Below are 16,503 nucleotides of genomic sequence, written 5' to 3' on the forward strand. Positions count from 1 at the left end.
TTAGCATTGCTGGATTGTGGTGTGGTGTTTGCGGAAGCCAAACTGATAACATGGGATAATTTTAGTTCTTCTAGGATGGGAGGGTTTCTTTACAGAAGGAGCTTCTGAAAATCAAAATCCTTGAATACAAATTGAAAATTGAACCAATCAATAATTTTTTGTCTCTCATCTCTAATACCACGTCGTATTGAGGTATTTATGTAGCAAGTTTTTACGAATCTAATATTTTTGAACTTAGTATCATAAAAAAAGGATAGACATTCTTGAATTGTGAAGGCTTGAACCCGTTAGATGATCATATTTTTAACTTATTTCATCCTTATTTTTCATATTAAGTATAATAAATCCTTGTCCATTAAATTGCTATAAAAAGTATCAAATCCTTATTTATCAGTAACGCATTATGATGTTTCCAGACTTTGAAATCGGTAACTCTAGTAATAAAGATAAAGTAATAAAGGATAAAGAAGTAACAACTGGTGTCACAGCGACTTGGCGTGTCTGAACTTGATTATAAAGTTGGCTCCTTTCGAATATCAGAAAGTAATCCTGATTTTTGAGATAACACAGGTAGCCTTTGGTCTCGCGGGCTTATTATTTTTTCAATTTAAGTCCGACCTTGTTCCCCCCCCCAGGCAAGTAGGTCAAGCTGACTAAGACGATTTTTCAGAGAATTATCAACGTACATTGGCTTGCGTGTGAGAAAGCACCGAGATGCGTTATCTCAGATTTGTATTAATGCATTCAGAGAAGGGTCTAGGACGATGAATCAGAAGGTAAAATGGAAAAATTTTAGAGTTACTCATTACAGTTATCTTTTAAACAGCACAAAAGCAAACCTGTCGCTCTTAAGAGAGCATAGTAAATTAACAAACGCTATGGAAAATTTTTATTTTGTCACTATTTCGAAAACTGTAACATCGTGCAAGAATGCACCTCAAAAGAAATCAATTCCACCTTTCGTGCCAAATGGTATATAATTGCAAACTCGATTCTTTTGAAGTGATTCGACATACTCTTGCCAATACAAAATATTATCAACCGTGGCCAAGTCGTACGTTTTATAATTGAATCTGATTAATTTAACAGGGGTGGCCGCGCACCATGATTTATTTCTTGATAATGCAATCGTAGTAAATGTACAACCGTTATTTCATTTATTCATCTTATAAAAACAACAAAAACGCAACAGTGGAAGTTTCCGGACCCGTTTGTTAAAATATTTTTTATAAATTATTTGGAGATCGTGAGATGCAGTATGGTATAGTAGTGAATAGTGGTATAATCTCACAATCGCCAAATAATCATTAATTTCGGACACTAAACACCACAATTTTTTAAATAAATTTTTCATAATTCTCAATGTCTGTATGTTAATTTTTTAAAATTCAACTATGCCATTTTTAATTCGTCGTTCGAAATTCGTAAAGACTGTTTTGGTGAATCGCCCTTCCACTAGTCACACGATTGAAGAGGCCGACAGCCGCGTTTTTGTTAAAAAAAAATAAATAAATAAAAAAAGGTGTATACTATTTAAAAGACTAGAAATTGTTGTGTCGTGTTGTTCGTATGTTGGCTTTCATTGAAAAGTTTTTTTTTTATTACGTATATTTTTATTAGGTATTTTTTACGTATACATTTTTCGAGAAACGAGTGTCCGGACTTAAAAAAAATAAAAGTATTCACCTTCCCTTTTTATGACACGATACTAATAAAATCACAAATTTTCGGATTGTCCGGACTTGTGATCATCTGGACAAGTCCCGGTCCCTTCAAGTCCGGATAAACGGATTTCTACTAATTATTTAATTTCTTCATCTTATCAAACATCGAAAAAGTCCTTATAGAGTTATACATGTTGATTATTTACAATTTGTCATCTTTGATACGCAGATACGGTCTAAAATAAAAATGAAAACATTCCAATACTGTTTTGTTTTGATTATTTGATCTGTCTTTATTTTCTATCACCAAAAACAGTAAAGACAAAAATGAATTTATTTGCTGTACATTGAATACGTTATTTTGACAAGTAAAAAATTAAATGCTAATAGGGAACAAAGTAAGTAACATAATATAAAATGGACATTCTGCTCTCAAAAAGTTTAACTTGTGCTTAAGAGCTAGAAGTTGTGAGCTCTTGTAGTTTTATGCATTAAAATAATTTAAAAAATAGATTAACAAAATTAAAACAAATTTAGCGGTAGCAGTGTATAATTTATTTATGTATTGTCGTTTTATGTAATTTTCTAAATAAATACTTTACTAATAAATATAAAATATTTTCTTGTTTGGTTATGAATGTTTAAAAAATTTAAATTCATTAGAAGAGGAAATATCCATTTTCTTGAGATGAATGAAGTTTGATGCTATCTTACGTGCATAGAAGTGTTTACTTTAGTAATAAATAATTTATTAACGCTTTTGTTCTTGTGGTGTTCTTGAAGTCCATCTATCTATATTTCTTATTTCTATCTGTTTCGCTCTCTCTCTCTCTCTCTCTCTCTCTCTCTCTCTCTCTCTCTCTCTCTCTCTCAATAACAGGAAAAATTTTATGCTTATAAATACAAAACTGTGAATACATAAAAATTAATTGTATGTAGCACTTTAAAATCAATGTAATTAATTACACTTTGTTATACCTTCTATGTTTATTTAGTAATATTTTAGTTATACAATTTGGAATAATAATTATTGTAGAAATTTTGCATTTTGTGGCACCTCCCCGACTAGGATTGCATATGTTATCTAGAATTGTTCTGATGTAAAATAAACAGACCTTATTAAATCTGACTGAAAAATATTGCTTGAAATTTTAAATTTATAAAATAATTTTCCAAATTTTTTTTACCGGACCATCAGTATGAAACCTAAATTAACGTTAATTATCAAAAATTATTCTCAAATATTTAACTAGATTAGAAAAGGTTATAATCAGGCAAGTACAATTAAATTTAATTACGAAAAAATGTAACCCTATATTTTCATTTGTCGTTTTGATTTGAGAGACTAAAATTAACGATTTTAGTTTTAAATGCATTTTAAAAGTAAGAAATTAATCCCTAACCATTTTTTAACTACTATTATTTCATAATTAATGTTTTTTAATGTTAGTATTAATCAAAAGTTTTGTGAGAAAAAATATAGCTGTATCATCAACGAATACCAATATTTTACTAAAAGTTCTAGTTTATGTTATTAGATTAAAAACAATACAGGTCCTAAAACACTTCCCTGTTGAACATCCCAAATAATATAAGTGGGATAGCTAAAAGTTTGGTTTATTTTATTTTATTTTATTTTTTTGAGTTCTATTTAACAAATATAACTCAATCAATTTATTAACTGATTCTTTCATATCAATATTTAAAATTTTTGAAGCAAAACTGCATGGTCTATGGAATCAAAACCTTTTGAAATATCGAAAAACAATCCTTTGACTCTACTTTATTGTCATGAACTTTTGATATAAAATCGTAAGCCTTAAAAAGTGCAACTTCTGCAAATTTACATGATTGAAATCCAAATTAGTTTTGGGGCAATTATTTTGTTATTCGAAAGAAAAATCAACAAGTTTTTAAAAACATGTTTCCATAATTTTACTCAATGATAATGTAAGGGAAATAGGTCTATAATTATTAGCATCCCTTTCTGGAGAGATTCTCTTCTCTTTACGTAATGGGGTAACTATAAATTTTTAAATTCAGTGGGGAAATATCCATGTTTAAAAGATAAATTATAAATAGAAAGTAGAGAAAGACATGTAGCGAAAGAATTTTTTTAAATATAAAATTTAATAGATTTTGCTCAAAGAAGGTGCTTTTATCTTTTAATCAATTTAACGGAAAGGAACAAAATTGGTCCGCAGTTGGATCGCATCTCGGATCTTCCCGGTCCGCCAATTCTCGCTGTATTCTTTTTTGTAAATTTTTAATCAGAAGCGTTTATTCCGAAACGCAATCATAAATAGCTATATTAAAATACAAAACGTACAAATAAACTAAACAATATGTTGTTGTTATTTTTTATGTTTTTATAACAATTTGCCACTCATTTCGCCAATTTTAAGCTCAATTTTTAATGCAAAGCGTTAATTTATTTGGCACGAAAAAGCGTTGTTATTGAAATATTTACAAACCTTTATCTTTGAAACAATCAAAACTAGTAAACAAGGAGACACTGCGATTGTCGTTCAGGTATTGTCGCGATACACCGAGTGACCTACAATTGGCATAACCGAGACGCTAAAAACGGATTTCTCATTTCGACAAGCCAATTGCCAAGATCTAATTATAATATATGACCGGTTTCCGAGTTTGGAACATCAGCATAATGGAAGCTGCAAGGTTTAAGCTTATATTTAAAATGAAAAATCGTGTGTCAACATCGATTCAATGTCGTGACGGATAATCCTTCAAGGGTTAACTACTCTGAATAGAATATGATATTGGAGGGGAAAAACGACTAGGATTTCCCCGGTTTGGATGAATAAAACGGGTTTTAATTACAGGGGAAATGAACGTGGGTCGTATAGGGAGCGAGGGCGAGCGGAAGCGCTGGACAAAAGGCTGGGATCGCCAACGTTTCCGGGGAGATTCGGATAGCCTGGGTCATTGGTCAGTCTTCGTCGGCTCGGCCATGCCTGGAATGCATTAACGAATTTTCTGCAATAAATATGGAGAAGGAGGTTTAAAATTATAGATATGCAAATTTCGACGAGGGTTCAACGGCATCGCACGCCAACTAGTGCACTTGGGCCGCGTTCGTTTTACCAAGCAAACAGAACAATCTTAGAGTTTTATTTTTTTCTTAAAAAGTTATAAAAATTTAAAATCTTTTATCTAAGAGAAAACTAGATAATTAATCTTGTTTTCACATTAGTTAAAATTATCGTTAACTCATCTAAACATTCACATATCTAGTTGCCGACATACTGCAGTAGCAAGCAGATGGAATGAATGGTTCTCTTGAGAGAAGGGTTGAGTTTTTTTTAAAATTAGTTATTTTATTTTATTTTCTTGGAAATCTCGGTAAGAGAAAGGTATAGGCATAGATAAATAAGGTAAGAGAAAAGAGAGAATGAAATATATAGAAAATACAGAACAAACGCGATCAGATGATTTTTAATAGTGAGAAAAAGGTGGGATACAAGAAGAGAGAGAGAGAGAGAGAGAGAGAGAGAGAGAGAGAGAGAATGAGAGAGAGAGAGAATGAGAAAGAGAGAGTGAGAGAGGAAAAAGAAAGAGATTGAGTGGGAGAAAGAAAGTCGAAAGGAGAAAATAAAAAAGAAATCATTAATGAGAGAAAACTAGTGTGAGCGAGACAGAAGAAAAGAAGAAGAAAGAAAGAGTGAGTGAGTGAAAGAAAGAGGAACTGACGGAGAAAATAGAAAAATTAGAGAATTTTAACATGAGGAATGTTAAAGTGGGGGAAAACAAATAAGAGAAAGAAATATATGAGAGGAAGGGAGAGAGATAGATAGAGAGGGACAGAGATAACGTGATTGCAAGAATAAGAGAGTGAGTAAAAAGAGAGGGGGAGAGGGAGAAAGAGTGAAAGTGATAGTGAGTACAAGAATAAGAAGATGATAATGAACGCTTTATTTATCAATCACACAAGATTTGGTCTCAAGAACTGTTCTTACATCTAATGTGAAAAATAATGGCTACTAAGTTTACTCTATTTCTAATTTATTAAACACTTAACAAATTACTTTTAACAACCTGATTTTTGTGGTCAATATGTTACATCTATCCGTTTTACATTGAACTACATATATATTTACTTCAAATTGCCTATAGAAATAAATGTTCTAATTTACAGAATAATTAAGCAATTAAAAAGTAAATTACTAATTAAATAAGGGAACAGAAATACGTTTTTAATTCAATTCAGTTGAAATCATGAATTATAAATTTTCAATATAAATCTAGACATAAAACTTCTAGCCACTAAATAGTAATAACTTGATAAGAGATGATTTTTACAGCTATTCTAGAAATCTTTGATATTTTTACATAGTTTCATGTGTGTAGGGATTCTGGAAAAATTTATTTCACCTTTTACTGAGAATGACCTAAGAGAGTGAACAAGAAAGAAAGGTGTAAGAGAAAGAGAGAGGAGAAAGAGAGATACAAAAAGAAAGAGATAGAGCGAGAGAGAGAGAGAGAGAGAGAGAGAGAGAGAGAGAGAGAGAGAGAGAGAGATAGAGAGAGAGAAATAAAGCGAGGATAATTGCTGGATGGAGAAAGAAAAATGTGAAAGAGCTTGATTGAAAGAAAGAAAGACAGGTCGAGCGAGAGGGAAAGATAGAGAGAGGTAGAGAGTGATAGAGAGGGAGAAAATATGTGAGAGATAGTGAAAGAGAGCGGGAGCGTGAAAAAGAGAGGAGAAAGAGAAGGAAAAAGGGAGAGCTATGGAGATAGTAAGAAGTAGATCGAGGAACATAGATGGATATAAAAAGACAGAGGAGATAGATGGGGATGGATCAATTATAGGGCAGTTGGAAATAAGTCGATAACTCTTCACCACTCGGTCCAGTGGTACTTAACTCAATTTTTTAAACCTCAGTTGGTTTCACCACATAAATATTTAACGCAGGGTGTTCGACTACTCGTGTTACAAACTTTGCCAGTAGATACTACATTCGAAACGGAAACAAGTCCTAATTATATATGGTCTGCATCTCAGCAGTTTCGGAGTTATTCCACTTTTGTGGGTTTTTTAAGATTTGACGACATTGCTTTAAATAAACCATGATAACTCCAAACCTAAAAGGTTTTGGACAAATCCGTTGAAAACTACGTTAAATTTCCAATTAGAAGTGATCAATACGAAACTTGCAAACGTTTTTGAAATAAGGGTTTTAATAGCGAGAACTTTCAATAATAATTTTTTTTCAAAGATGAAAAACTTCCCATGGTGATTCTAAACTACTATTTCCAAACCTAGAGATCATAAAATTTCAGAAAACGTACTCCATTTGATATCCTTTTTTGTGGTGTAATTGCTTTTTTAAATACTTTTTTCAAAGATGAAGAAATTGATGAAGGAAAAGAGAAAACCGACGTTGACGTGTTGGTAATATGGAAAGATTAATATTAATAAAAAATAAAACCTTAAGGAAATTTTGAATGAATTTATTAAACTTTTTTAAATTTAAGTTTGCAACCAAAATGTTTGAAGTGTTTACTTATTTACCAACACGACTGCAACTTATTAAGGATTATTGTATTATTATTCTCTGGAATAAAAGAGTTTTACAATTTAAAACGTTTTTAGTTATCTATGTGATATCTTGTTAAAACTATGGCTACTTTTTCTAATGAAGAACATATGACACATCTTATGTTCGGGTTTTTGGGGTTTAATGCGACGGCAGCGCGTCGAAAATACATTGCGGAGGGTGGAGAGCATTTCGAAACAAAATTAAAAAAGTTTAATAAATTCAAAGATTTTTTAAAAATACAAATAAAAAGAAATATAATAATATTATATTATAAGAAATATAATAAAATAAAAAGAAATAAGAAAATAAAATAAGTTTAATAATAAAATAATTTTTTTAAGTTTTTTATTTTTTATTATTATTAATGTTTCTACCTTATCAATCCTTCAACCACGGTTTTTTATTTTTCTTTATAAATTTTTTCAACTTTGAAAAAAGTAATTAAAAAAACAATAATACCACTAAAGAGGACATTTAATGCAGTACGTTTTCTAAAATTTGCTGATCTTCTAGGTTTGGAAATAGAGTTTAGAGTCACCGTAGTAAGTTTTTCAACGTATTTTTGAAAGTTCTGGCTACTAAAACGCTTATTTCACCAACGTTTACAAGTTTAGCATTGATCACATCTTACTGGAAATTTAACTTAGTTTCCAATGGTACAAACGGATTTGTCCAAAATCTTTTAGTTTTGGAGTTATCATTGTTTATTTGAAGCAAGGTCGTGAATTATTAAAAATCAGAATAATGGAATAACTCCGAAACTGCGGAGATTCCGACCATGGTTAATTAGGACTTTTTGGTTCCTTTTTGAATGTAGAATCTACTTGCAAAATTTGTAACACGAGTAACAAACACCCTGTACAGAGGAACTTCTTTTTCTTTGAAGTGACAACTGAAGATGTTACCATATATCATAGTTATACCCGGAGTGCACAGATGAACGTAAAAACTTAATTTGGAAGGGAGAAGCAGGCCGTATCCACGCGTCAAGATCTCGTTTACGCCGGCGGCTGCTGAACCGCATCGCCCTTGAGTCTTTCCCGGCGTCGAGATTAATTAACTCACCGAGATGTATTTACAGGTGGCCCGGTTTAAATACGAGGACGTGCTTTCCTTTTCCGCTCTGTTTGACAAATCGTGCGACATCTTCGTTATCAAGACAACCGGCCCGGCTATAGATTTAATAAGGCGAGAACAAACGCAAACACTTTAGAAGTGCGGGATCGATTTGGGTAAATATGTACGATGCTCGATATGTCAAGTCATATAAATCAAGAACAAAAGCTATCACGAGAAGACATAACATAAGTAAAGTGCATTACTATATATTTATTCAGAAATCGTGAGATGCGGTCTGGTGTGATGTAGGTTAACATCCTAAATGTATTTGTTAAATGTAAACAATGTTTGTAAATCCTAGGCCCTGAAGATGATCTCAATAAAGATCGAAACGTTGGTACGATAAAGAAAATGTTTTTCTGAAACCTACATCACACCAGATCGCATCTCACGATTTCTGAATAATTATCAATTAACGGTCACTAATCACCACACATTACTATATATTATGGGTAAATTGATAGTTCCTCACTGACGATGGCGGAATGCCGAAACTCGTTTGAATAATGCAACAAACCCGCGAATGAAAACATACCCAGTAACTGACCCTATGCGGAATCAGCATAAATAATATAAGTTATTTAGTAATCTATGACACAAAGAAATGATGGTTTTGTTTGCATAAAAATATGCGTACTTTTGAAGTTTGTCAGAATTGTTATCATGTCTTAGTTTGACTTGTTGAACCCAAGTGTAATCATTACAGGCGAAAAATGTCTCATAGCTAGATAATTTTTATAACCCGTCATCAACAATTTGACAAAATCTTATGATGACTTTAACTTTTGAGTATAGATGTTGGGAATTTAAAACAAATTTTAATACAACTTATGGTAAAGAAAAAGAATTAATATAAATGGATGCAGACCAAACAGAAAAACAGGAAATGTCCACTAAACAAGTACACACTACTCGCCAAATATGTTTTTTATGAAATGCAACACATGTGCAATGCAGACATTTCCAACGCTGCGGCACGCACTGAATTCCTGAGAAGCTGCAACTCATACAAATTAAAGGAGGATTGATTTATCGATTACGAGAATTAATGGTTGGATTAATACAAACCCTTGTGACCAGGGAAATAAAAATTTGCTTACTATTTTTATCCCAGTCTTATTGACTGTGAAATAGAGACTGGTAGAATATTTAAACAATTAATCGAAGTTATTGGAGTACCAACCGAAATAATTGCATTCAAGCCAAACTGTTAAAACCATAAAGGATATGGTTGCAAAATGTCCTATTTAGCAATTCTATCAAATTTAGCAGTAAACTGGACGCATTACGTCGCTAGGGGAGGACAGAAATATTACCATTGCCGCAAGACGGAACCCTTTCCATAGACAACAGATCCTGAATGAAGTAAGGTTTTTGGAAAGACCTTTATCAACACAAACGATTCGAAATCGTTTGTGGGAAGTTGGCCTCAAATCCTCACACCACACCAACTCATGAGAATATGGTACAGCGACCGCCTAGAAGAGAACAACAATTGCCAGTGAGTTCCAGTTCCTTCTGCCAGCACTACAAACAGAAACGCGACTCATCAGGATACATAACAGCATTCCAATTGGAGTTCTTTTTTAGGCGCTTGCTGCACCTAATCCTGAGTTGCGGGTTGCGGGCTGTTGCTGCATGTGAGATTTTATGAAACGTTCTGACATATAGCACATTGGTGAGTTCTAGTTCATCAAGGCATTCGATTATTAAGCCCTGTTTCAATTTTGTTTTCAACGGCTGGTTACGTTATACACCTCAAAGACTTCTCCACGGCAAGTGTACAGCTACAGTTTGTTAGTAGGTGTGTTAGTGTTTCTTCTGCTTCCATTCAGAAGCTAAACGTACCCTCTGGATTATACCAACTTCCTCAAATGGCCGTTACGTACGCAGCGTTCTGTTAAGAATACTGCTAGGATTCCATGTGAGGCATTCTGCTGCTTCTTTCCTTCCGAAACTTTCTAGAAGTTTCGTGAATTGTTTGTGTGAATCCCTATGCAACAGAAGATCTTTTACTTTTTCATATGCCCCTTTGAGACGGCATGCAGCAGCAGCACGCCACCAGCAACTCAGCAGAGTATGGTGCATCGAGCGCCTAGAAGATAACACCACGTGGGTTGCTGTTATGTTTTCTGATGAGTTGCTTTTCCATTTTAGTGATAGCAGGCGCCGAAGAGTCTACTGAGAAAGGGGACGTACAATACCCCAGTTCCTGCTCCCTTCAGTGCAGTTTAGAGGAGGCGGTGTAATGGTCTACCTGGATTTACACTGGAGGTGGAACTCTCCACTGTACATTCCATATTGCTGAAGGCAACTTTACCGGAGTCCGTTATGTCTAAGAACTTATCGAGGAAAACATCCCTCAAACCGGGATCTCATTGGCAGGGATTTTCGGTTTCTGGATTACAATACTCATATGGGCAGAGTTGTCATCAATGTCTAGAAAACCTGGGAAATTCCCATCTGCCCATTCCGCTATTGTCTCCAGACTTCAATCCCATTAACCAAAGTGGGATGCGTTGCAGAGAATGCTTTTCGATCATCATCCGCAGCCAGTTGACGTACAAGTACGCAGAGTTGCAAGTGAAATTCCTTATGAAATTGAAAAAAAAAAAAAATTGAAAATCCTTATGACAACCTTATTAATAGTATGCCTAACAGGTGCACAAAAGTTTTAGCTAACAGAGGACATTATACTGTACTGACATTATACAGTATTAATAGTTTAAAAAGAAATTATTGTGTCCAATAAACACAATTATTGAATTAAAACCTTTTATTTTGTTATTTATGAAAACCCGTTAACAAAATTTCCTTCAGTAAAGAACATAATAATTTCTAATAAATTTTAATGCAATTTAAAGTAAATACTACAAAATTGGCAATATTATCCATATTTATTTTTGAGAAGTTTATAAAAAATAAAACTTAGATCAATTATTCCTATACAGTAAGCAACATAAACAAACACGTCTCACCATTTCATATAATACATAATTCTGAATAATAAAAATAAAAATAGATATCCTAGAAAATGAAATAAAAAAACTTTCTACTAGCCACGAATTTCATGAATATTTTAAATCGTACCTGTAATCGGAAGACTTTTAAATATCATTTTACTCAAATAAAGAAATATTCTTTTTTATTCTGTGTTAAAGGGCCATCGAACCATTTGGGTGAATTTATTTATATTCCATTCGTGAGTTGCCAGTCTTAGATTAACATTGAAAATTCCTCTTTTCGAGTCTTGGATAAACGGCTAATGCAAAACAGCGGTAATTACGCGATAGCACAGTCCAGTGTGATACGTTTAGATCTGTTGACCTTTACCCTTTGCCATATACTTTGCAATCTGGTTTCTTGACCTTACCAGCTTAAAAATAATAGAAGCGTTTATTGGCCGCCGGTCGATAATACATTATTTTTTTATTCAAAGCGCGTAGTAATGATTAAAATAATAGCTCTTTCAGCCTGACTTTTACTGGACAGTCCCTTGAAATTATTTTTGTGGGAGTTTTGATTGTCATGTCTGTTAGTGACCATAGAAACTGACTTTAAAAAAATATTTTTTACATTCGGAATAAATAATATATAAATAGAATATAAAGTATGTAATGACATGATGGTATAAACTGCAGGAGAATTGGCCAAAGACAATGTTCGCCTGTTTAACCAATTTTTTCATTCTTTTCTTTTTTTATAATCAATGCATATTATTACTATCTCATAAGAATGAACAACCAGCAATGTTTGGTGAAATTAAAAGCAAAATTTATAAAGAGTGGTGAAACTACCAACTGTTATCGTTTCGTAAATAGACAGATACTATTATTTTGATTCATAAGATTTTTTCACTCACTCTCGCCTTCGTAGTCACGGTTTAGATCTCTAGGTCATCGCCTGTTTAATCTGTGTGCAGGGTTGAATAATTTTTGTGAGCATATAAATCATTTCCTCTTTTCTGTCAGTCTTACTCCCTCACTCTTTCTCTCAATCTCTCTTTCTATTTATGCGTTTATCCTGTCTCTCTCCCTCGCATCTCTATATCTCTGTCTGTCTGTCTCTCTCTCTCTCTGTCTCTCCCTCTCACTCTCACTCTCACTCTCTCTCTCTCTCTCCATGTTAAATTCCAGAGAGGTCCAAGAGACCTACCATGCGTGTTGAAATAAATGGTGAAATAAAACATTATCAATCAATTATGTCTCCTGTTTGTTTACCCTGTGCGAAGGGTGGAAGGATTTTTGTTAAATTTAAGTCCATTACAGTTCGTGGTCCGATTGACCAATTAACTTTTTTCAATTAATTAATATTTATGAAAGGTATTGGTTAAGAAAAAAATTCAGTGCCACGAGCAGGATTCGAACCCACGACCTTCGGCTAAATACACCGCTGCTCTACCTCTTGAGCTATCGTGGGTTCGAATCCCGCTCGTGACCTTTTTATCTCAACCAATACCTTTCATAAATATTAATTAGTTAAATTTAAGGTAAAAAGATCGAGTTACATCGAGAGGCAAAGGGGGCTTTGTATGTAGTTTTATTTGCTACATAAAATGGACCGGGTATGATATTTCGAAGAAATTTTTTATCGAGTTGTTTGAATACATAGATTGTTTTACCGTTTGGCTAAACCTCAGATTTCTGGTCCGTATGTCCATGTCGGTTTTAGTATGTCAAGTTGTCTTTTGTTGGTCAGTTCATTGGATCGTTTGTCGAGTAGTCGTGAGAAGATTTTGTATAATTTCATCAGTTTTTGTCGTTGAAAGTGTGTTGCATAAATTCTCCGTTATTCGTCTGCATACATCGCTATCCCTTACTCTCTTAAAATATAATAGATGAATAATTCTGCAACGTTGGTAAAATTGGATAAATCAAATTTTTCCACAATGAGATAAGTGTATTATATTCCAATGTGTTAGGCCTGACAGACTACTTATAATTGGTAAAGTCGAGAAAAACCTTTCATCAGACAGCAAACGCAAGCAAAAATTGAATCCTGGTGTTTTTTTACCTATCCCCTAGGGCAAAGAATTTTCCTACGAAGAGTAAAAATAGTTTGGTGAATATTTCGATATTTCAACTTTTTTCCCCTATGATTACAACCGTGTAAGAGCTGCAGTAAGAAAATTTAAAATTAAAATTTAATTTGATAAATGGTGTACTAACAATGCCATTTTTTTCTTGCTTTAACCGAAAACTAGAATCTCAAAAATATTATTAAATTTCACCTTAAAAACATCTAGTTGCAAAGTAATACAATAATTGTGTTAATTGTATTTTATCAACTTGATATTTTATTTTATATGTTATATTTATGGTAATTATATATGACATATCAACCTTTATTTAGCACCTCTAACTCCCCTTGCACAAACAGTTAATAGAAAACACTGTGCTAATTCGAAAGAGATAAATAATCGAATAAATATTTACTATTTCTTCTCAAAAATTGTTCTATATGCACATATAAAAAAATAGGTGTTAGTAAGTTGAACTTGTCATTAAAACTACTTGGAACAGAAAGGTAACAGAAATTAAAAATGCTATGATAAACGATTATCGATTTATCTATTTCAATTTATTTTCTATGTATTATTATAAAAATAACGAATGTCTTTATAAATCATTGAAATCCCGGGATATCCCATGCATATTTAAATGAGAATAATATGAAACCTGTGATGTAAAGTGGTTTGACCCCTCCTGACATTCTATGGGCAGTTCGACGTTAAATACCCTGCTTTTAAAACGTTATTATATATGTTTTTATGTAAATACATTTCGAGGCATTTTCTATCCTCCTCAGTAACATTTATTCCTGGGTTTGAATGCCAGAATAGCTCATAAAATGTTCTTCATACCCGAAAAGTTTCTTTTCTGACATAAACTTTTATATAGAAGGATTTGATAATTCACGTTTATTTTCAAAAGTAGATCGAGTGCATATCAATCAAGAGACATCTTTAATTGTTCAGAGATAATGTGTTTTATGAGCTTTTATTGTTATTTATTTATTTTAATTAAAAACGTTCGCAAAAAGGTGATTCCTTTCATCAGGACATGAAACTATTATTAATAATCCAAGGTTAACAGACAGTACTGAAAAACAATAAGTTTCAGTTTGGTCTTATCCTAGATTTTTCAATCCGAAATTTAAAACAAAACAATATAGAAAAAGTCGATAGGGAATCAAAAACTGGATTATTTTCATTAATTATTCAGAAATCGTGAGATGCGGTTTGGTGTGATGTAGGTTTTAGAAAAACATTTTCTTTCGTCCAACCTTTCGACCTTTAATGAGATCATCTTCAGGGCTCAAAGTGTTTGTCTTCTGTGTAATTGTGCCATTCTTGCGTGTCGTGTTGAGAGTGCCTTGAATGAAATTATTTTCATTTTTGAAGTTAAAAGCCAAAAATGACTTATATTCATTAAGAAAACTCAATTTTCAATTTTACTTTTTAATCCTCCCCCCAACGCAAAGACGAAAGACATAGGCACACACCCACAAATCTTTCATATTTGAATCACAGTTTAAATTTCAAAAAAAAATTTACATAGGAACAACTGTTTTTATTTACATAATTAACTTTATTTGTTTTTTATTTAATTTATCTTTAAGCAAAATACTAAGGGTTTTTTGGCATTATCAGAAAAACCGAAATAGTGTTATAATTCAAAGCCATTTTTTATACTCAAATCAATTATCAATCAGTTTTATTTTTTCTGAATATTGTTATTCCAACTATTTGTGTTAAAGATACTACACAAATTAATTATTAATTTAGGATTAAGTTTTATTTGTTCCCATAATTATGACTATTTTTTCTCGTGCTTAGTGTTTAGGAATCATGATAGGTGATTTAAATTATTTTATTCCATACAAAGGTATTTATAATAGAGTATTTATTTGTTATTTTAGTTTATTCTAGTTTTATTTTATCAGTGCACTGTATTTTTTTTACAAAAATAATAATCTAATATTAATCCACGTACGTTTAGGGTCATAACAATTTATAGGGTCATAATTGTCCATATAAATTATTCAATTAATTATTCTTTTTATCTAAGGTCTTGATTGGTTCGAATCCCGCTAGTAACACTAACTTTTTCAACTCATTCAAGTCCTGAGATAAAAAGAATAATTAATTGAAATTCTAATATTGTTTTATAGTGCAGTAATATAATAATACCTCTAGTGTAAATTATTTTATGATTCCTTGAATTTTGACGATTTTAGACGTAATCAACTGTGAGAATTATAAAGCTGATAATAAATCAAACATGCGCATAATTAAAAAAAAATCGTACATTTATTTTTCAAATAAAAGCTGCTGCACACACAATAAACTAGGTGAAACTGAAAAGACCATGCTGCGATTTTGTGATAGTGCGTCGCTACTGATCCAAAATTTGGTGGCTGGGTGATTTTTTTTTTCTAGCTGACGTCTACCTCTGTCGTGTCTGTCGGAGCCGAAGAATCCAGCACGTTCACAAAAGCCGACACCGGTCAACTGCCGATCGGAGGCGGAGGACGTTCCAGCGAGGGCAGAGCGGGTGGGAGTGCGCGTGGTGGGGTGGCTCGGTAGAGTTTACCATTCTGGACAATTTCACCTGACAACTCAACCTTGCCGGCTGTTAATCGATTTTTTTCACTATCCCGCTCAAAGGGGTTGTGGAATTTATTCCATAAAATTACTTTTATTACTGCCCTACTGTTCAGTACTGGCATTAAACCTAAACGTGTATGAGTACAAGGTAAATTGGAGACCCAGAAAAGTCATCAATGTCGACTAGTTCAAATTATCAGATTTCACGGCGAATCTGTAATTTGGTCCTTTCAGTCAATCTCTGCACCTTGAAGATGCATACCACTGAACATGACGAGAAACACTTCCGCCTCGACACGGTCAACTACAAAAAGAAAATCTGTAGTTTGATCGTTTCCGACCATTTTGGCCTGCCTATCCTTGATCTTTCGGTTTATGAGTGCGTTTCGGTAGTCGGTAGGTTCGATATGTCTCAGAACTCTAACGCGCAGTAATTAACATTGAAGATGGTCAGAAGCACCCCGTCCTGGCTTTTGAAAAAAAATTTAGTATTTATTTTAAGCACTGTTTAAAGACTTTAAATACGAATTTTTATAGCAATCAAAAA

General features: G+C 32.9%; 1 protein-coding gene across 3 annotated transcripts in view; it reads right to left on the bottom strand.

The window, feature by feature from the left end:
• LOC106673937 overlaps positions 1-15,887 on the bottom strand; it is a 46,713-nt gene extending 30,826 nt beyond the window's left edge. Inside the window, exon 1 of one of the 3 annotated variants that reach the window (XM_014406329.2) lies at positions 15,800-15,887. The gene's annotated coding sequence lies outside the window, so the exon portion shown is untranslated. Of the gene's footprint in view, positions 1-4,138; positions 4,241-15,657 lie in introns of those variants that run through there. The other 2 variants (XM_014406331.2, XM_014406328.1) reach the window with 2 other exon arrangements.
• Positions 15,888-16,503: the final 616 nt, after the last annotated feature.

This window comes from Cimex lectularius, unplaced genomic scaffold (genome assembly GCF_000648675.2).
Source record: "Cimex lectularius strain Harlan isolate CLEC.00 unplaced genomic scaffold, Clec_2.1 scaffold15, whole genome shotgun sequence".
NCBI classification, from domain to species: Eukaryota; Metazoa; Arthropoda; class Insecta; order Hemiptera; family Cimicidae; genus Cimex; species Cimex lectularius.